Source organism: Equus quagga, unplaced genomic scaffold, assembly GCF_021613505.1.
Source record: "Equus quagga isolate Etosha38 unplaced genomic scaffold, UCLA_HA_Equagga_1.0 72560_RagTag, whole genome shotgun sequence".
NCBI lineage: Eukaryota > Metazoa > Chordata > Mammalia > Perissodactyla > Equidae > Equus > Equus quagga.
The window spans coordinates 522,846-544,747 of NW_025802468.1; the positions used below are offsets into that span (position 1 = coordinate 522,846).

Below are 21,902 nucleotides of genomic sequence, written 5' to 3' on the forward strand. Positions count from 1 at the left end.
ATTTACTATTTATTCCAACCTCTTCTTTTTGTGAGAGGGTAGTATTTTTTCTGCTAATTGTAGACATGGTGTTGGTCTGCAAAGCATTTCCTTTCTTCTTTAAAGCATTTTCTGTATCTCAGTTTAGCTTAAATTAGCTCATATGTGATTTATAAATAAGCTATTACGTCATGATGAAATGTGGTGGTTCATTTTTTATTGTTTTCTACAGAGGAATCCAGAATAGAGGGAGTGGAATTGTAACTTGGGCAGGAAAGGAAACCCTTGACACTGCCACTGCCCTGCCACCAGGAGCTGTTTTGATTGTATTTTAAGATAATTATAGATGAGTGCCTGTACTCAGAACTCCTTCCCCAGAACCTTATTTGGTTATTAGCTCATGGTAGGTTGTTTGCCTCCTTGGCCATCTGCATGGTGGTCCTCCAGTGCAGAGAGCCACTGCCCTCTGCAGACTGCCTTGGCTCCCACCAGTAAGTTAAAGCCTTGTCAGAATTTTCCCAGTTAGGTTTTTCTGTACATCTGAAATACCTGTGATGACAGTCCTATAGGTTGTCTACCTGAGTGGTCCACTCTCTCTCCCAGTTGAGCCAATTTTTGGTTTAGTAAAAATGATTTGATTTTGGGTGGTATGCCCTAACCCTATTGTATCTGTAACCTTCTTTTGACGCTTTGCTTTTGCAAAATTGAGAATTTGAGTGAAATTTATCTGTAACCCCAAATCAACACTTGAGACACTTTCATTGTTGTTCAAGGACATGTGCGTGTGCTGAGCGGCAAAAAGTTGCCAGAAGTGCAACATTCCCTACTAAGAGTTGAATCAACCAACACTCTGTCTTCCTTTTTCAGATCTCATACTGTAAACAAGTGTGCTTTTAGTAGTCTATGTAGTACTATGTTTTTTAACATTTTTCTGCTTTTTGTTGATCTTGCTGTTTAAAATGGCCACAAGCACAGTGCTAGAGTGCTGTTTAGTGTTTGTTAGTGCAAGAATTCTGTGTTGTGCCTTAGAACAACATGGATTAGAAGCTTTGTTCAGGCATGAGTTATAGTGCTGTTGGGGTAAGTTCAGTGTATATGAATCACCAGTATTTATTAAATAATCTGTCTAAATAGAAACACATGTGAAACAAGGATTTGTATTAATTGGTTGATGAAAATGTTCCCAGAGGTCACAGGAACCTAACCCTGTATTTCTCTTAGGGGTGATGGTTCAGTATTCAGTATTTGTGGTGACTTTATAGAACTACCTTAAATAAGCAGAGTTAATTGTATATATATTTCATTACAGCAGAGATGCCTATGCTGAAATAATTCTTTCTTACACAGGAAAATAGTGCATGTGGATTTTTTCTGCTGTGTCTGTCAGATGTCCTGCTTATGTCTTAACTGCAGGTTTTCTCTGCCATGTGTAACTGGCACAGTTAATGCAGGAGTGATGAGTGGCTCTGGAAACCTGATGGATTTCCTCAATGAGCCATTCCCTGATGTGGGGATGTTTGAGGACTTCCATACCATTGACTGGCTAAGGGAAAAGTCTCAGGACACTGACAGACACAGAAAGGTAGGTGATGACATGTGGAAGGGGATCCCTTCAAATGGCTGTGCTTTCACTGGACAGTTATGGAGCTGGGGCTTAGGTTCCCATGTGTGTACTGGACTAGGTTCTGAAGAAGAGAAGGGCTAGTGGAAGAGGCAGAGATATGGATGGTCATAATACTAGGTGCTTTGGGTGGGAGACTGTGTCATGCAGAGGTGTGTGTAAGCTAATGAGGGGACTCTGGAACCAGACAAATTGGATACATCCTGCCCTTGACACCTTCAGGCTGGATGACTTTTTGAGGTGCCATTTCTGGACTCCATCTTCTCATCTTTAGGAATGGGGGTAATTATACCTGAGAATTAAATGAGGTAGTGTATGTATAAAAGCATGTATTACAGTGCCTGGCATCTGGTTGGCAATCAATACATATTTTAGCAGGCCACCATAAAGTTATGTATCAAGTGTTTGGCATCATTTAGGAAGGATGTTTAGGGAAGGGTATTTTAGAACAAGTGACATTTTAGCTGGGTCTTGAATGAGAATTAACAGTTGCTAGGTGTGATACTAAGCAAGGGCTTGATCCGCTCACTACAAGACAAAAGCCAATCAGTTGAGAGGCAAATGGTGGTAGAGAAAAAGCTTTATTAAGAAATGAAATAGCTCATTGGAAAATGGCTATCATCATAAAAAACAAAAGATCTTAAAGGGGAACTGAGTAGGAAGTGACTTATATAAGGCAAACTGGGTTGGGGAGGGGGCTTAGGAATGTCAGGTGATGGATGACCACAGAACATTGGGTACCTCTCCATAGGCCCAACAATTTGGATCTGCTGATTGCAACATTCCTGAGAAATCTATGAAAACATCAATTACTTCCTTATGTGGGACAGAAGGAACAATTGCAGGCAGAGGACATATGTTTTCTGATATCAAGTTATTCTTTCCACTGACTAGTTTGCCTCCATGCAGTTCTAAGCAGTTTTGCAAAGCATACTGTGAGAATAAGATGGGGGAGGGGAGTAAGGAAAAGCTTAAAGCATGGAGCCTTGCATGCTAGAATGGAGACTTGTCTCAATTCCCCACTGTCAGTTGGTCATTCCTAAATCTTGGAGAATAAGGCTATCATCTCTATCTTGCTCCTTCCTGCTGATTAGGGACATTATGGGGATGAACGGAAGGAAAATGTTTTATCTTTATTTTAAAACAGTTTGGGTACCATGTGGGAAAAGTGAGATATGCTTTGCATGACTAATATTTTAGTACGTGATCAACGGCTTTGGAACAATACTTAAGTCCACATTTTATGATTACATAGATGACCACATAGATTAGCAAAATAGGCAAGCCAAATTTTAGTATCCCATCCATTTTGGACATCAATCCTTGGGGAATTCAGAAGAAGAGGTCTGTAAAGCAAGCAAGGTTAATGCCTGGAACCTCAAGTGAAATCTGATGTGGCCAAGTAGACTGCTGCCTAATAGTCAAAAAGTAAGGTAAGACCCTAGGAGCCATTCATTACTTATCTTTAGGAGACTCTCAACTGAACAGCAGCCTGTGGTGTGTCAGGGGTTGACTTGTCCATTAAGAGTTCCCTCCAGATCTTTTTGATCATCTTCTGAACACAGGAAGCGTCTCCAAAGTTAGCCCTATATTGTGTAAGCAAGTAACCAGCTATTTAATAAGAAGCATTTACAGCAACAGGCATGAATATTGTCCAAACAGGCTATCATAGTCCTTTCTTCTAAGTTCTTAACAAGCTGTTCAACTTTAGTTTGCAGGGCTTCAGGAAAAATGATGGTCCTAGTTGTCAATAATTCCAAATGAAAAGGATGGAAAAAAGTTGAAAACATTAGTTTGCACGAGATATTTGAGGAAACTAGGAAAATTCAGGATCCAGTCCAGTTTATACGAGAAAACAAAAACCTCAAAGACAATTAACAGAAATAGAACCCAACATCCACAAATGTGTATTTTAGTTCCTGTTAAAACATATTTTTTCTTTCTAAATGACTTTCATTTTTGCCCAAAATAGCCAAGACTCATTGGCTTCCAAAGAAAGCCTAGTTTCAATAAACTTTGCCCAATTATTTATATAAGAAGAACAAGAATGGCAGTTGATCATATAGGCTTTTTTATTTATTTTTAATTTTTTTTTCCTGAAGAAGATTGGCTCTGAGCTAACATTTGCTGCCAATCCTCCTTTTCTTTTTTTGGCTGAGCAAGATTGGACCTGAGCTAATATGTGTGCCCATCTTCCTCTATTTTGTATGTGGGATGCCTGGCACAGCATGGCTTAATAAGTGGTACATAGGTCCACTCCCAGGATCCAACTTGGTGAACCCCAGGCTGCTGAAGCAGAGCATGGAAAATTAACCACTGTGCCACTGGGCCAGCCCCCAGATAGGCTCTTTTAAATCTTCTTTGCTGGAACTTTTTACAAGGAATCTCAAATTGAAATTTAAAGACCTCTTCATGCCAGGAAAGGCAAGCCAAGGACTTGCCATCAGACTGCTCCTGCAACATCTACAGATTTGAGTTAATTCCTCTCTTTTCAAGGTCTTCAAAATATACTGAAATTCTTACACCTGCTAGGAAAGTGACCTTCTTTGCTCACCTGCGTTCAAAGGTTGCTGGGAAGTCTGTAAGCAAGATACTTGGCCAATATTTCCAGGTGACTTTATTTGTTCCACAAAATCAATCCTTGTTCCTCAAAGCATTTGGTTATATCTGAGGTTATACATCTTTTTCTCAAATATGACATTCCAGTCAAAGCCCTGGTAATATAACCAGTGTTTCCAGTTGTGTCCTGTTAGAAGTAGAATAGATTCTTCTGGAACTTATGCAAATAACTGTATTGCCATGAATATAAGAATACTCATCAAGAGTTTTCAAATTCCAGAGGAATCAGATAGGGAGAAAAAGATAAATGCTTCAATTCTGCTTACAAATTGCTATAAGTCATAGTTCCTTAAAAGAAAAGAGAAAAGGGTTTCCTTAAGTCTGGGAAAATAAAATATTAGAAAAAGCAGTATTTTGAACTAAAAGTCAAAAATTGTGGTCATCCTCATCAACTTATTTAGTCCCATATAATCAATTTTTAATCCAGTCTTCTGTTAGTGGTTTCATGAGGCCATCAGTTTTTCAGTTACAGTTGTGTATTTTCTTACCCAGCTCAGTTTCATAATCTGATAGTTTGTCAGAAACCCACATTCTAGAGCAAGTGTCAGAGTCCTTTCCATGAATCTCTCTGAAGATGAAACATACTTGCAAAAATACGAAAGTAAAGCAACAGCAGTCTGCAAAGAAGAAAGCATTTAAAAATGGTAATTGGCAAAGACACTTGGCTATTTCTGTGACATACAACACTTTGAGATAATAACTAGAATTATGACTGACAATCAGGACAAATAAGAATTTTTGAAATGTTATATAACTTTTCAAAGTATTAATATTAATAACACTTACCAGTATAACCTAGGAAGGTTTATCATCATTTATTTGATAATACTTCCCATGTAATTTAACATACTAAACAAGTTTAATACCTTCCTCTTTATAAAAAAGGGAATAAATTCTTTGAGAAGTCCAAGGGCAGATTGGAAATTCTTAAAGTTCTTTTTTTAAGTCAAAAGAAATACTTTAATTTGGGGGAACTTTGTCAAAAATATCAAAAGGCTTTAAAACACTCAGTCAAATAGGAAATAATGCTTAAACTATCCATTCAATCAAGGTGACAACAGAAGACATCAAAGGCAAACAGAGAGTTAAAACAGTCAAAAAAAATCTTAATAGAGCTAGCCCAGTGGCATAGTGATTAAGTTTATGTGCTCCACTTCGGAAGCCCAGGGTTCAGAGGTTCAGATCTCAGATGCAGACCTGCACCTCATTCATCAAACCATGCTGTGGCGGCATCCCATATACAAAGTAGAAGACGATTGGCACAGGTGTTAGCTCAGTTACCCTCTTCCCCAGGCAAAAAAAAAAAAAAAAATAGGACGATGAGCAACAGATTTTAGCTCAGGGCCATTCTTCCTCACCAAAACAAATAAACAAAAAAGCCTGCATATCTCCGTCCTTTTGAACATGGGAAATTATTTTAACAGAAACATAGATTTTCTGTCTTTTAGGTAAACTTACTTAGGGTAAAGGAAAACCTTTTATAACATCTTTATTGAGAGCAGACCAAACGTTCAAGAAAATTACCTCTTTAAGAGAGAGAAAGCAAAATTCTATTTTGCACCAGTTTACTTTTGATGTTGAAACTCATTCATTTAATTGAATTCATTTTCCGCTCAGCCAACTTAACAATGCACAAAAATCCTCAGTGTTTTACTTTCACAAACTTTCAGTCACTTACTTTACATTCAGAATTTGTACCATGCTTTCTTTTGGTTTTTCCTTCCTAGAACTTTAGGACAAATTTATCTTTCTCAACAAACGTTCAAAAATATCTCTATTCTTTATACCTTCTTTACTGAAAATGTGCATTTTACTTTCCTTTTATTCAGACTTGCCAGCAATATGTGTTTTCTCATAGAAAATTTGCCAGCACCCACAAAACATGTTTAACAATAAACCTAAGCATCTTTCAGTTTCTCTGAGATAAGAAATCAAAGGCAGACAAATCTGTGCTTAGTAATCAGTTCCTAATATTTTTATCTTATGTGGAAATTACCTAGACACTTGAATTTTTATCATTTAACTTAATTTAGCAAAACTCTAAAGTTTTAAGTTACCAAAAAGATTTTGGAACCTATTTTTTAAGCATACATACCATAAAACATATTTCTTGCACCCAAAAACTCTTAGAATTTTTATCTATCTAAATTATTTGTTCCCAAAAATTGTGTTTCAGTTACTCACAAAAACATCATACAACGTTAAAACAGTTAGCCATGATCTTGAGTTGTCTTAAGTACACACACCATAACACATAATTGTTGCTAAAAACTTCCCCTAAAGCTTTATTCCTTTTCACACCTATTTAGTTTGTTGTTCCTAATAATTTTATTTAGATTTCCTACAAAACTCTCATGAGACATCAGACAAAATCAGCTATCAGTTATTGTTTTTCGCTGACAAATTTTCTAACAGAGGTAATGTGTTTGTACCGTATCCTATGATGATAACTCTGAAAACATGTTTATTTTGATCAAACCAAGAAAGTTAAGCCAGATTTCAGTTTCCAAAGAGCACTTTATACCATCTTAATGTAAAAGATGTCTGTGGTAGTTTCTATTACATTTAGAAATAATTTATACAAGTGCTTACTTCAAGCCAATTACATGGAGATACTTTAGAAATTATGTCATCTGAAGGCAGAGAAACATATAGAGAGACTTACACACAGACAGATACCAACAGAGATCTTTTAACACTTTAGCCATCTCATAGGTACAAAACTCAGAAGAACAGCTGGATCCAAATCTCTCCCTGGAAGATGAACCTACTCAGATGGCCAAAGATTTTTTTGTTAAAGATTCTTCTCTTTTTCCTGTAAGGATTATTTTTAGAGTTGTTTTTGTAATCATTTTGTCTTTTAGAAGCTTTTGAATAGTGATCAAAGATTGAATTCCATTGTCTCTAAGAGATTTTGAGTCCTCTCTTTTAAGGGTGTTCATCTTGGTAGGGAAGTCTTTGCTTTGCCTGGGGTCCTGTTCACCAATATGTTGGGCCTTACCTTCTCATAGATTTCAGGTGTTAACAGTTCTGCTTCTGACTCTAGGATCCCCAGCAAGGCGATATGCAGACTTGGGGACTGTTCTGGGGGAACTCCTATATTGAGCTGTCCTGGAGCAAAGGTTACTTGTGCACTTAATTTGCAGAGAAGGTTTTGACCTAGAAGTGGAATGGGGCATTCTGGCATGTGTAGAAAACTGTGTTTCAGAGTGAGGTCTCCCACCTGCTATTCTAATCACTGCAGGAGTGACAATCTTGAATTTCACCAGACACTCCAGTAACTAGGGTTGACTTTGACATTTTCTTTGTTAATTTGGCATTTTAAACAGAATAGGTGGTGCAGGTATCAACTAACAAGTGAAGTTAGTCTGTTCCCCACTGTCACTTGTACCTAGGGTTCCTGTGGGAGATTTGGATGGGGTGCCTCAAATCCAAAGGAGCCCCTGGGCATCTTCAGCCCTCACCAGAACATTCATCCCTTTCTACGACTTGGGACATTCCCCTCATTCTCTCATCTGCACTTCCTTTTTCTTTCTTAGGGTATTCTCCCTTCCAATGCCCTTCCTCTTTGCAATAGGTTCATTGATTCTTCCTCTGGGGATGCTTACATCTTTTATGTTGACTTGCTTTTCCTTTCTGATGGTCTTGTTTTTGTCCACCTAGATTGGTAGCCAGGAAAGCAACAGTTCTACAAGCCCCTTTGTCTTTCATTCAGTGTTCTCTGTTGGTGTAAACTTTAAAAGCAATGTCCACAGGCTGAGAGGGATTCATTCTTAAAGCCCCATCAAGATTTTGTCATTTCTTTCCTATATCTTGGGCACTTTGTCCTATAAAAGTCATATTAACCATCCTAAAGGTTCTTAGTGGACTCTGGATCTGCATTGGTATAGCACCAATAGGCTTGGTAAATTATTTCTAGGAATTTAGAAGGAACTTCATCAGGTTTTTGTTGGATCCTCTGAATTTTATTTAGGTTTTTTTGTTTGGAGACCCTTGTTCTTAGACTTGCTAAGATGTACCTCTTGTAACCTTCCAATCTGACTTTTCCTCCAGCATCATTGGGATTCCAAGCTTGTCCAGCTGTTGGGATAGTTTCATTAGTCTCAGGGGTACCAGCAGGGTTCTGCTAGATGAAGCTGGTGAGCTTCATCTTTGGCTTTGTCCATTGCCATTCTTGTCTCATCTCCTGTTAGGAGCATCTTATTAAAATATGAATGTCTACCCAGGATGGATATTAGGTGGTCAAGATGGAAGAGAACAATTCTGTCATCTGCAGGGGATCCTTCTGATAGGGTGGATTATTATTTTTCCAATTAAATAAATCAGAGGTAGAGAAGAGGTTATGCATCCATATGAATTTGGCAGGCTATCCTTGAGCATTAACCTCTACAAGATATTGCTGTAATGTAAATTTCCCTGCTCTGAGGGGAGCTCTGTGACCAAATTGTGTTCCCTGTCTAGTGTGGGAGAGTGAAACCCAATCCACTGTTCCTGGGTGCATTTCAGTCTTCCTCTCATAGGAAGGCAGAACACCTGTCTCAGTTACTGAGGGCACCTCCAGAGGTGGTGGCACCAGCCAGCTGCAAGGACTGGCATCAGTGTAACTGGGAGAGGGTCAAGGGTTTGTATTAACATTGCATCCTACTCCTCCTCTTTAACATCCTGCAAAATAGATCCCTTTTGTTCCTTCTCTACTCTCTACCAAACTGAAAGTGAAGAGATGGAAGAAGATGGAAGAAGATACTGCATGCAAATGGCAAAGAAAAGAAAGCTGGGGTAGCAATACTTATATCAGACAAAAGAAACTGTGAAGAAAAACCGTAACAAGAGACAAAGAAGAGCACTACATGATGACAAAGGGAACAATCCAACAAAGAGATATAACACCTGTAAATATCTATCCAGCCAACATAGGAGCACCTAGATATGTAAGCAATTATTAACAAACATAAAAGGAGAAATAGACAGTAACACAATAATAGTAGGGGACTTTAACACTCCACTTACACCAATGGAAAGATCATCCAAACAGAAGATCAATAAGGAAACACTGGCCTTAAAGGACACATTAGACAAGATGGATTTAGTAGATATATACAGAACATTCCATCAAGCAACCACAGAATACACATTCTTTTCACATGCCCATGGAACATTCTCCAGGATTGATCACATATTAGGCCACAAAACAAGTCTCAATAAATTTAAGAAGACTGAAATAATGCCAAGCATCTTTTCTGACCATAATGGTTTGAACCTAGAAATTAACTACAGGAAGAAAATCAGAAAACCCACAAATATGTGGAGATTAAACAAAATGTTATAGAACAATGATTGGGTCAACAAATACATAAAAAGAGAAATTAAAAAAACACCTGGAGAAGAGTGAAAATGAATATACATCATGCCAAAATCTACGGGATACAGCAAAAGTGGTTCTAAGAGGGTTTATAAGTTTATAGGATTTCAGGCCTTTCTCAACAAACAAGAAAAATCACAAGTGAACATTTTAACAGTGCACCTAAAGGAACTGGAAAAAGAAGAAGAAAGAAAGCCTGAAATCAGTAGAAGGAAGGAAATAATAAAAATTTGAGGAGAAATAAATGAAAGAGACTAAAAAAATAGAAAAAATAAATGAAACAATGAGCTGTTTCTTTTAAAGATAAACAAAATCGACAAACACTTAGCTAGACTTATCAAGAAAAAAAGAGAGAAGGTTCAAATAAATAAAATTAAAAATGGAAGAGGAGACATTGCAATGGACACCTCAAACCTTATAATCAAAAGATTATAAGAGCATACTAGGAAAAGCTATATGCGAACAAATTGGATAGTCTGAAAGAAATGGATAAGTTCTTAGAAACATATAACCTTCCAAAACAGAATCAAGAAGAAATAGAGAATTTGAATAGACGAGTCACCATAAGGGGATTGAAACAGTAACCAAAAACCTCCCAGCAGCCGGCCCCATGGTGAAGTGGTTAAAGTTCCACATACTCCACTTCAATGTCCTGGGTTTGTGGGTTTGGATCCAGATGTAGACCTACTCCACCCATCAGCTATGCTGTGGAGTCATACCGCATAGGACATAGAGGAAGATTGGTACAGATATTAGCTGAGGACTAATCTTCCTCAAGCAAAAAAAAAAAAAAAAGAAAAAGAAAAAGAAAAAAGGAGGAATATTGGCAAAGATGTTAGCTCAAGGCAAAACTTCCTCACCCAAACAAAACCAAAAATAACCTCCCAAAACATAAAAGTCCAGGACCTGATGGCTTCCCTGGTGAATTCTACCAAACATTCAAAGTAAACTTAATACCTATCCTTCTTAAACTCTTCCAAAAAACTGAAAAGGAGAGGATGCTTCCTAATTCATTCTATGAAGTCAACGCTACCATGATACCAAACCCAAACAAGGACAACACACAAAAAAGAAAATTACAGCCAATACCACTCATGAGCATTGATGCAAAAATCCTCAAAATACTGCCAAATCGAATACAAAAATTTATTTAAAAGATCATACACCATGATCAAATGGGATATATTCCAGGATGCAGAGATGGTTCAGCATCTGCAAATCTATCAATGTGATATACCACATTAGCAAAATGAAGAGTAAAAATTACATGATCCTCTCAATAGATGCAGGGAAAGCATTTGAGTGGATGCAGCATCCACTTATGCTGACAACTTTGAGTAAAATGGGTAGAGAAGGAAAACACCTCAACATAATAAAGGCCATATATGACAAACCCGCTGCTAATATCATTCTCAATGGAGAAAAACTGAAAGCTATCCCTCTAGGAACAGGAACCAAACAAGGATACCCAGTTTCACCACTCTTATTTAATATAGCATTGGAAAGTCTTAGCCAGAGCAATCTGGCAAGAAAAAGAAATAAACGGATCCAAAGTGGAAAGGAAGAAGTGAAATTGTCACTATTTGCAGATGATATGATTTTATATACAGAAAATCCTAAAGAATCATATCCTCTGCCCATTTTTTTTTATTGTCTGGTTTATTGTTGAGTGGTATGGGTTCTTTATGTATTTTGGAAACCCTTGTTGGATATGTGATTTGCAAATATTTTCTCAAAGTTGGTAGGTTGTCTTTTCATTTTGTTGACGGTTTCTTTTTCCTTGCCGAAGCTTTTTAGTGTGATGTAGTCCCATTTGTTTTCTTTTCTTTTCCTTACCCGAGTAGACAAGGAATTTGAAGGGATGCTGCTAGGACAAGTGTCAAAAAGTGTACTGCCTACATTTTCTTCTTGAAGTTTGATGGTTTCAGGTCTCATATTCAAGTCTTTAATTCATTTTGAGTTAATTTTTGTGGCTGTCCAGTTTCCCCAACACCATTTAATGAAAAGACTTTCCTTTCTCTATTGTCTGTTTTTGGCTCCTTTGTCAAAGATCAGTTGTCCATAGATGTGTGGGTTTATTTCTGGGCGCTCAGTTCTGTTCCATTGATCCATGTGACTGTTTTTATGCCAGTATCATGCTGTTTTGATTACTATGGCTTTGTAGTATATTTTGAAATCACGGGGTGCCATACGTCAAGCTTTGTTCTTTTTTCTCAGGGTTCCTTTGGCTATTTTGGGTCTCTGTTTTCAAATAAAATTTTAGGATTCTTTGTTCTATTTCCATGAAGAATGTCATTCGGATTCTGATTGGGATTGTACTGAATCTATAGATTGCTTTAGGTAATATGATCTTTTTTACTATGTTCATTCTTCCAGTCTATGATCTTGGGATATTGTTCCATTTCTTTATGTCTTCTTTGATTTCTTTCAACAATATCTTATAGTTTTCAGTTTATAAGTGTTTGACCTCCTTGGTTAAATTTGTTCCTAGGTATTTTATTTTTTGTTGTTGCAATTGGAAATGGGATTGTATCCTTAATTTCTCTTTTTTGCTAGTTCACTGTTAGTGTATAGAAATGCAACTGATTCTTGTATGTTGGTTCTTTACACTGCAACTTTGCTCTAGTTATTATTTTTAATAATTTTCTGGTGGATTCTTTAGGGTTTTCTATGTATAGAATCATGCCATCTGCAAATCGTGAGAATTTTATCTCTTCCTTTACAATTCGGATCCCTTTCATGTCTTTTTCTTGCCTAATTGTCTTGGTTAAAATTTCTAGGTAACACTTCCAGTACTATGTTGAATAAGAGTGGCTAGTGCAGGCATCATTGTCTTGTTCCTGTTCTTATAGGAATAGCCCTTTGTTTTTCACCATTGAATGTGATGTTGGCTGTGGGTTAGTAAACCTGCCTGCCCTTGGTGTACTATTTGTCTCCTTAAGGCATTTCTGCTTGGCTGCCTGGTGAACATCAAAAACCTCTTTCAACACCCTGGTCCATCTATGTCTGTGTCTCTCTTTTCTACCTCAACTGACTTAAGCATGTTGTCTACTATTGCAGCATACCTTGAATATTTTCTGTCCTGTAACCTAATTCTGCCTGTTGAAATTGGTTGTACATTGGGTCTTCCCCCCTTACTAGGATTTGTGTACTTAGTTTAAAGGAATGCCCCAAATTGTGTTCAGTCTCTTGATGACAGTACCCCAGCCCCACCATCATTACACACAACATGTCCCCAGGTTCCCTCAGGGGGAATGTCCATTCCCAGTAGTCACTTGGGTTTTCACTTTGCTTTGTCCTCCATGTGCCCCTATTCTTACGTTCTTTCCTGCCTTTCCAAGACCCATCCAGACTCTTCTCACAGGCCCTGAACTCTCAAAGGAGTTCTCTCCTGTGCCTCACCATGGCAGCCAGTAGAACTGACGTTTTACTCACTGTGGCTTTTGTGTGTGTCTGTGTGTGTATGTACAGTGCTCAGTGCTGCACCCTAATATTTGACAGCATTTGCCATTTTGGGGGTCCCCAAACCGCCCTTGGATTTGCTAATTCTTTGGAAGCACCGTCAATACTCCTGGAAGTGATTATACTCGCATTTACTATTTGTTGTAGGGAAAGGATACAGATTATGGTCAGCCAAGGGAAGGTGTGCAATAGAGCAAGGTCCAGGAAAGCTATACACACAGACCTTCTAGTTGTCTTCTCCCAGGGAATAGTGGCTATTGCTCACTATTCCTAGCAGTGATGTGTGACAATGCAAATGGAGTATTTCCAGCCAGGGAGGCCCACACTAGCCATAGCATCTGGCATTTTCATTGCGGACCAGTCATGTATATGTGACTGGTTCACCAGGCAGCCAAGCAGAAATGCCTTAAGGAGAAAAATGGTACCCCAAGGGCAGGCAGGTTTACTAACCTGTCCAAGGACAGGGCCAACGTGTGTGGATGAGGATGTGGTATGATTATCAAAGCCCATCCTTCTCTTTGCCCTCTACTGGGAAGTGGAAAAGTACCAAGGTATAGACATAGGCTATAAGCCACCAGAGTAGAGGGCTGAGAGCAGCTGACAACCCCGGTGGCTAATCTCAGCCTCCAGGCCATCCATTGGTGGAGAGGGTACTGAGTGGCCCAAAGTCCCTACTGTGTTTTGCATGGTTAGACTGTCGGGTGTGGCCAGCTACCCCCAGGTAAACTAAGACACTCTTATCAGGTGGACATTCTGACATCACTTCTTAGGAGGGGGAGGAAGGGAAAGGCTAGATCTCTCTTTACTAACACTGTTTTCTCTATGGTTAACAGTTGGCTGTTGGGTAGGTGTGTTTGTTTCTGTCTGCATGCAGTTTGAAGTTGTGTTCCTCTTTTTTTTCTTTTTCTGTTCAGCTGTACATCTTAAATATGAAAGACCAATTTGACTGGATCAGAAATGAAGGAAAACAATACAGAAAGGTAATACGATCAGGAAGTCTCATCTGAGCAAGTGGGTTCTTGATCCTGATCTACTATTGTTACTTCCAAACTGGATTTTCAGTCTTTTCTTTCATGATACTGGAAACGTCTATGGCCTGATTGTATGTCTAGCTGTTTCACCTACCAGACTTTTCCCTCTTCATCTTCTGCAAGAATGTGCTCTTGTGGGCAGGTACAGACCCATGAGAGCACACAAAGGCACATATGCCTAACTGCACATAGAATCATAGCCTCCTACACACACACACACACACACACACACACACACACTCTCTTACCATTCAGCCAGCTTCATCTTCAAGTTCAGGATTCATGCTTGTTCCACCAGAAGGTTGGCATAGTGGAGACCTCTTTTGTTCTTTATTGAATATAGAGTCCAGGAATGTTGAGTGCAATGATCTATATATGTCCGAAAGTTCAGTTTTATACTCTGTTTTGTCCTACTCTCCTGTTTTGTTGCTGCTGGTTTTAACTCTTTGTTCTGTCAATTTCAGACCATTGTCTGTTAAATTCTCAGTCAAGGAATGCAGTTTGGGGCATTTCTCCTTTCATATTTGTCAGTTTTTGCAATTATGTGTTTTGAGTCTATTAGAACATGCAAACTAAAACTACAGTATCTCTCTGGAAGTTTTTCCTTTATAGCATCCCATTGATTAGTACTCACATGTTCAGTTGATCGATTTCTTTCCACTTCTTCAGTATCTGCATATCATGGGTGAATCCTGACAAACCAGAGCTGTGTTCTATTTTCTGATCCAGCCTTCCCCCGGCTTTTTGCTTAGCCCACCTACGGTTTGATGTAATATTGATATATATCGCTTTCTGATGGTTCTTCCTTCTTGTCCAGCCTCTTCTCTATATAGCTTCCCCTCTTTCTTATCTTCTCTTGGATTGATTATTTTCCAATATTCCAATTTTTTACCTTTTTTTCCTTCAATGATTTTAAATGTTAGCCATTTCTGATTCTGTTACTTTAGTGGTTACTGTTGGAATTAACAGCATGCAGATTGAAATCACCAGAGTTCAAAATTAGTCAGCTTTTCTATCCTCTTCTGGGGCATAAGAATACCACATCCTTCTCCCCTTTAACCTTCTTGGGACTTGAAGGGTTTCTGCACTTGTTCTCGAAAACTATGTTCTTGGATATCATTTTATGTCCCCATCCTTCGTCTCCTCTCTTTTGGGGGCTTGGATTCAACCTGTATTAAACCTTCTCACGTTCGTCTAACTCATCCACTCTTCTCTGCTTTTCATCTTTTAGTCTTTCCCATGGTGAATTCTGTGCATTTTCTTCTCAGCACCCTCCATTTTTCTAATTTTCTCTTCAATTGAGTGTATCCATTTTCTGCAGTTCTTAATTTTGCTTACTGCGTTTTCATTCCTAAAAGTTCTTCCTGATTGTTTTTCAGATCTGCTGAGTCACTTGGCCAAGATTGTTTTTTGTCCTTGCACATACTTTCAGGGTTGTTCCAAGTTCTGAAGACTGAGCCTGGCTGTTGGTGGCTCTTCATCATGGTATCTTGGTTCCTTCCATGCTGGACACTGCACGTAAAATATGGTTAGTAGGAACACGGTGAGGCATAAGACAATTCGGCCCTCCTTCCGCCAATGATGTGTGTTTGCGTCTATCTGGTCTCTGGGCTGTGTATCAGCCTGAGACCACTTTGACGGAGGTTTTACATTCCCTGTGCTGGCCAGGCAGTGTGAAAGTCGTTAGGCTTTAAGTCATTAGGAACACAGGATTGTTTTGGGCTCAGATATTTGTGGGAGTGCAGCCCTTTGGGGCCAGCTAATTGTGGGTGGGGTGTTCTATGAGACTGACCTTTCAACCCTGAGACTTAACCCTGGGCTTTGATTTCTGTTCCCGTGTCCCTGAGAGGGCATCAAAAAGAAAGCAGAACAAAAGGCAAAATCCATTTCCAGGCTCCTGAGTTCCTTTCATTCCTTGTTTTGAGCCTGGAAATTCCTTGCTGTCAGGGCTGGCCCGGGGCATGGCAGTTAAGTTGGCATGTTCTGCTTCAGCAGCCTGAGGTTCACCAATTTGGATCCTGGGCACTGATCTACACACCACTTATCAAGCCATGCTGTGGCAGGCGTCACACACATAAAAAACAGGAAGATGGGCACAGATGTTAGCTCAGGGCCAGTCTTTCTCAGGAAAAAGAAGAGGATTGTCAGCAGATGTTAGCTCAGACCTAATCTTCCTCAAAAAGAAAGAAAGAAAGAAATGAAGGAAGGAAGGAAGGAAGAAAAAGAAAGAAATTCCTTGCTGTCTCCTCACCCCTTGGATCCTTTTAGGGGGATTTTTAAAGAATTACTTGTATCCAGTGTTTATAGCTGTTTTTGAAAGCACGAAGGTTGGTCTGAAGTAACCTCGGCCCATCATTACAGAAACTGGAGGCTGGAGGATGTTTTAGCTGATGTATCCCTCCATTCTTGTTAAATGGGTAGCCCATTTCATTTGCACTATTTCTGCTGAAAGAGAAAAGACTTTCTCTCTGGCCAGTGGCTGTACACAGGTCCAAAGGGTGGCGGGCACTCTAGTTTATTTAGCAAAACTGTATTTCAGGCCAACCTTTATTCATGCAGACCACTGGCAGGGCCACTTTAGGGCTTGTTGAGGTGGAAGCACATATGGACATCTTCTGATAGCCTATGTGTACAGAGTGTTCTTATTACCGATTTCCCAGAGCTGCCTTACGGTCAGGCATAAAGACTATCACTCATACATTCAAGAATTTTAAAAGCAGTGATTCTTGTCTAGACTCTCAGCTTTCAACCTACATTTACTCATTGCTAATGGACCAAATTCTGAATGCCAGAGGCTTCTCGTTGGAACTTGACACTTAATACTAATTAGTATTTGTGTAGTGTAGTGCCATCAGTCTGTAGTCCCTCTTTACTGTTAGAAACTGCGACAAACAAGTGAAGTGAAGGAATTGTTATCTAGAATGTGAATTTGGTTCTGGATAACTAAGCTCTGGTTATTATCCTACACATAGTAAATCCATGATGTTCCCACATAAGGGTTCTGGAAAACAAACAAAAACTCTGTTCACTGTTCATTTGACATAGGCAGAGAGAGGCATTTCTTCTACTCTTGGCAGCTAGATCAAGCCTTGCGTTCTATTACCGAGGAGATGCTTTTTCCCAGGCCTTCCTTATGTTAGTGCTACAGGCATAGTATCAGAAAGTTGTTCTGTAACTGAGGGTCGTGGGTGCTACTAGCTTCACTGTCTCACACAAGGACCTGAAGGATGGGCCAGTTCCGCTGACCTAAGATAGACATTAAACCTTTTAAAGGCCTTCATGAGGTGTTCTTAGCTTTCAGATAGTGTTCTGTGGACACCTGAGTTCTCCCGGGTTACTTGAACATTAGGGGTTATCCATAGCACTTGGAATAAATGTAATACTAAACCTTTTACAAAGTCACTTACATATTTGTCAACAATTGGTACTCCTTTGACTTTCAGTACACTACTGAGTAGGGAGGCAAAACCTTCTAATTTCTGTGGCTTCTCACATACCAAACTTCATATAGATTCAGCTGGCCATGGATTTCCATTACCCATCTGCATCTTGGATCAACCAGTGTCTTGGCTTTAGAGTGTTCAGACTATAGAAGTCTGTTTTGGTCACTGTCAGGCCCAATGTTTTTTACCTGCAAGATTGTCCTATTTTTCTTCCTTCTTAGAGCCTCAATCTTAAAACTTTCAGATTGAGTGGGGTGTTTTTCCCTTCCCTTCAGTTTTCCAGAGGTTGGTAAATGTATTGTGATTTGCCCTTGCTCTATGGTGTGTAATTTTCAACTTTTTCTGGAGTCTCTTAGACTGCTAGATTGTTTTTTGCTGTAAAAGGGGCTTCATTCTGACTTTAGTGTGGCCTCTCCACTTGAAGAAGGGCACATAGGTGGGTTGGTGGTTGACTCACTATTGGCGATGGTTTCAGGGGGAGTTTTTCTTAAAGCACGCATATTCTATGGTAAATAAAACCCTCATGTATAGCCTGTCTCCTGGACTAGGTGGCCTGTGCCCTACACACAGTACGTTTGTATTATCTTACTATATCCTACTCAGTCTCTCGGGATAGATTAGATTTTGACTTTCCACATAGCCATTAAATTCTTATTTGTGTTTTTGGCTTACCAGGCATGGGAATAAATCACGTCTTTCAATATGATGCATATTTTCCTTTGTATCTTATACATTTTATTGGCACATAAAAAAAGCAGTTGATTAGAAGAGGTTGTTTTCAAAGAATAAGAAAAAAAGTTGAGGTCAGTTAAACCAGTTATGGTAGAGTATCTTCCATATGCTCCTGACAGCCCTGGGAACTTTGGAAGATTCGGTGACTAATCAGTGGTAGAACTGCATTAACCAGAGCCCGATTAAGGGCATTCCATTATTGTTTAACCCCTTCTTGAAAACCTGAATTCCTCTTTAGCCCTCTTTTTAGTTCCCACAACCCCTAGCCACCTTCCCGTTCTCCCCATCCACCCCTCACCCTTCCTCACCATCTTTGTCCACCCCAAAATGATTACTTATTCAATCTTTAATGAGTTCTTCTTGGACAAAGAATGCAGGGAAAGCTGCTACTTTCAAGAATCTTTGAAATCTCCCTTTAGATGTGGCTGCAGTCTAATTCACAAATAATATTCATTTACACAGTAACAAGAGTTCTTGAAACCATGATCTTTGGAATGCTGCCCCCCAGCATCTTTATGTTTTCTTGGTGAACCCCTCTCTATTAATTGGTTTTAAAGGTGGCAGCTGTCTTTTTTTTTAAATGACCCATCTCCATTTTATCTTCCCTTCTCTCTAGGCAATGTGCCTACAGTGATTGGTAGGGCCAACCTCAGCCATGATGTGATCACCAACAGAGAAAGACCTCCTGGTTCCTTTGATATAGTGCACTTGAAGGATGCAAATGGCAACAGCTTTGCCATGAAGATTTACAACATTTTTGTCAGTGGCAAAGTAAGATCTTTATTCTCTTTGTTCCTTCTAACAAGGCCCACCCTAAAAAGGAAAAAGACCATGCAGTGACCTCTGGGTGTTTATTTGTTTTTTCTCTTTTCCTTCATGTGTGAATGTGCAGACTACTGCAAGCTCTGTCTTCAGAGCCACTGGCCAGAAAGACAGTTAGATATAGGGCACTGCTTGCTTTTTTTCCCCCAGAGGAAGACTTGTCCTGAGCTAACATCTGTTGCCAATCTCCCTCTTTTATTTTATTTTTTTTGGTTGTTGTTGTTGTTGAGGAAAATTAACCCAGAGCTACTGTCCACTGCCAGTCTTCTTTTTGTTTGAGAAAGATTAGCCCTGGGCTAACATCTGTGCCAGTCTTCCTCTATTTTGTTGTGGGCCACTGCCACAGCATGCAAACTTAACCACTACACCACAAGGCCCGCCCCCAGCACTGCCTACTTTTTGAGGTGATGTGTGTGAAGAACCAGCAGTGTTGTGTAACAACAAATAAAGTTAAATTCAGCCTTGCAGACTTTCCCAGCACTGCACCACTCATGCTGGATTGAGTTGAGCCATAGTTTAAGAGGAAGGGTTCCAATCCTGGTAGCACCTTGCCCTTTGCTTTGCTTTTGTGACTCTGGTGAGTTGGCTGACCTCTCTGAGGCTCCATCACAAATCTCGACAGTGAAAATGGAGTAATGGGAATTGATGCAAGGACTGTAGAAAGGTGATAAGTGAGGATGAGGACATTTAGAAAGCACACACTGCTTGTTACTTTCCTTTCCTCCCTCAAAATGAACTTGGTTTGATGTCTTTCAAGACCGTTTCAGAGAGTGAGCACCTCTGTGGAGTCATGTGGTATCCTCAGATGGGAGGATTACCTCAAGAGCCACTTGGTTCTGAAACTGTGGTTCTTGGTCAGCAGTGGGAACCGTCTCTGCATATCTGCTAGGCCTCTCCCTCCTCTGAATTCTTAACAGCCCTGGTATGTGATTGAGGAAGGGGTGAGGGATAAAAACAAAAGTAAAAGGTTTTCACCAGCTGAGTAACCTTGGGAGCACCATCTCTCACTTGTTCAACCTGGCTGCTCTTAGGAGTACTGGGTGATGGTGCCAAGGTGGGAGGGAAGTAGTGCTCCTTTTTGGGCTTTGCCACTTTCTAACTCTGGCCACTGCTCTCCTCTTAAGACCTCAGTTTGTGTCTTCCGACGAAGGTTGAGGATTGTGGGAGTGAATGAACAAATGCATGTGAAAGCCCTGTAAAACCATGCGTACAAGGAGTACGCAGTTCTCCACTTCAAAACTGTAAGGCTCCGAGGCTGTTGGCCTTGTCTTTTGCGGCACTGTTAGTGCGTCTCAAGAGAAAGGTGCTCATCCTATGTTTGCTAGCGTATGATGTTGCTTGACACAGAGTAGAAGCAGCAAGACCTGTACGTTCAGCAGCCTAACATGGGGAGTGGAAGGTGGCTGGCTGTGAGAGGCAGATGTCTTCTCAAGTAATACGTGTAGCGAAATTTCAGTTTGGTGGCTTCCATTAGCTGGTCCTTAGGTAAGGACTGGTGAGAGGCTTTGCTTTGGAGGGTAACTTCCCTCTTTCCTTTATTTACTTACTTTACCCCCTCCTGTGTTGCAGGGTAATCAAGCTTGGATTTCCCTGCCCAGGAGAAAGGGCATCCCAGGATAACATTGCTGAAGAAAGACTACGAGGCTGACTGCTAAACAGAACAGTGGCTAACTGCAGTAGGGTAGACCTTCTTTGGTGAGATAAGCACTGAATTCTAGTTTCCTAATGTGGTTTCTTTCTTGTGGATAATAGTGGTATTTACAGGACTTTGAATTTTTATCACGGTGCTCGCACCATTTTGGGAACATTAGGGATACCACCTATACTTCCCCTGACCCTCCAGGACTAAGCCTTTCTTCCATTTTTGCTTCTTTCACACATGCACCACCACCCTCTCCAAGGGCAGATCACCAGCAATCATCACAAAACTGTCCAAAAAAAGCCACATGTGCCATGTGTGGCTGCCTGGAGAGCTAGCATTTGTGGAACCTCAGAACCATAAAAGAAAAAGACATGTACTCATGGGTTAGGGGGAGACTAAAATAATCATTTTTACTAGCTTTATCAGGGGCATTCTTAAGTGAAACCTGCTTTTACTTATTTACTTAGTTTTACTGAGAATGTGTGATAGTGAAGATTACAAACAGGGACAGGAACAGTGCGGTGCTGCTATCTCAGTCCTTCCTTGATGGAGACCTCGAAGTCTCACGACAACCTGCGGTCTCGCACCATCAGTGCAAATAAGCATCAGCATGGTGGAAACGGCAGATAGCATTTTAGTACTATCAAAATAATTATTTTACTTCCTTTATCCCTGGAAAAGTTCTTGGGGTTACAGTAATGGCATTTTAGTAACATCTAGAAGTTAATATTCTTCGAGTAGCTGCTGACATCATAGGGAGAAGATCGAACAGACATCATGTACATCTCAGAACACAATACAACTCATGAAGAAATTATGTGTGTGTGTGTGTGTGATCACATATATGAGTATGTTTTGAATGCTGTCAGGCAGATCCAATAATATGTAAGAAAGAAGAGACACTTTAAAGGACACCATAGCATAGACAAACCACACAGCAATAAAAATGCACTGAACAACATGGAAGAGTGTCACTGAAGTGTTTTGGAAAGAAGGAAAGTAAACTCAAAATTAGTTCTATTACTCAAGAGCATGCGAACTAATCTGTGGTGCTCAGAAGATTGAATAGAGTTTATCTTGCAGTGGGGATGAGAGCCACATTGTGGAAGGAGACTTGGGATACTAGAAGTGTTCTCAATCTTAACTTTTGGTCAGTGGCCCAGTATGTGACACTGGTAAAAAATTCATTAAG

At 39.8% G+C, this 21,902-nt stretch overlaps 1 protein-coding gene across 1 annotated transcript in view; it reads right to left on the reverse strand.

Annotated features, from left to right (window-relative positions):
* Positions 1 to 2,162: 2,162 nt before the first annotated feature.
* The window catches only part of LOC124234181 (eukaryotic translation initiation factor 1A, Y-chromosomal-like), a 139,491-nt gene continuing 119,751 nt past the window's right edge, over positions 2,163 to 21,902 (reverse strand). Inside the window, exons 5-6 of the transcript XR_006887240.1 lie at positions 4,155 to 4,836; positions 2,163 to 3,186 (exon numbers count right to left, since the gene is read on the reverse strand). The gene's annotated coding sequence lies outside the window, so the exon portion shown is untranslated. The remainder of the gene's footprint in view (positions 3,187 to 4,154; positions 4,837 to 21,902) is intronic.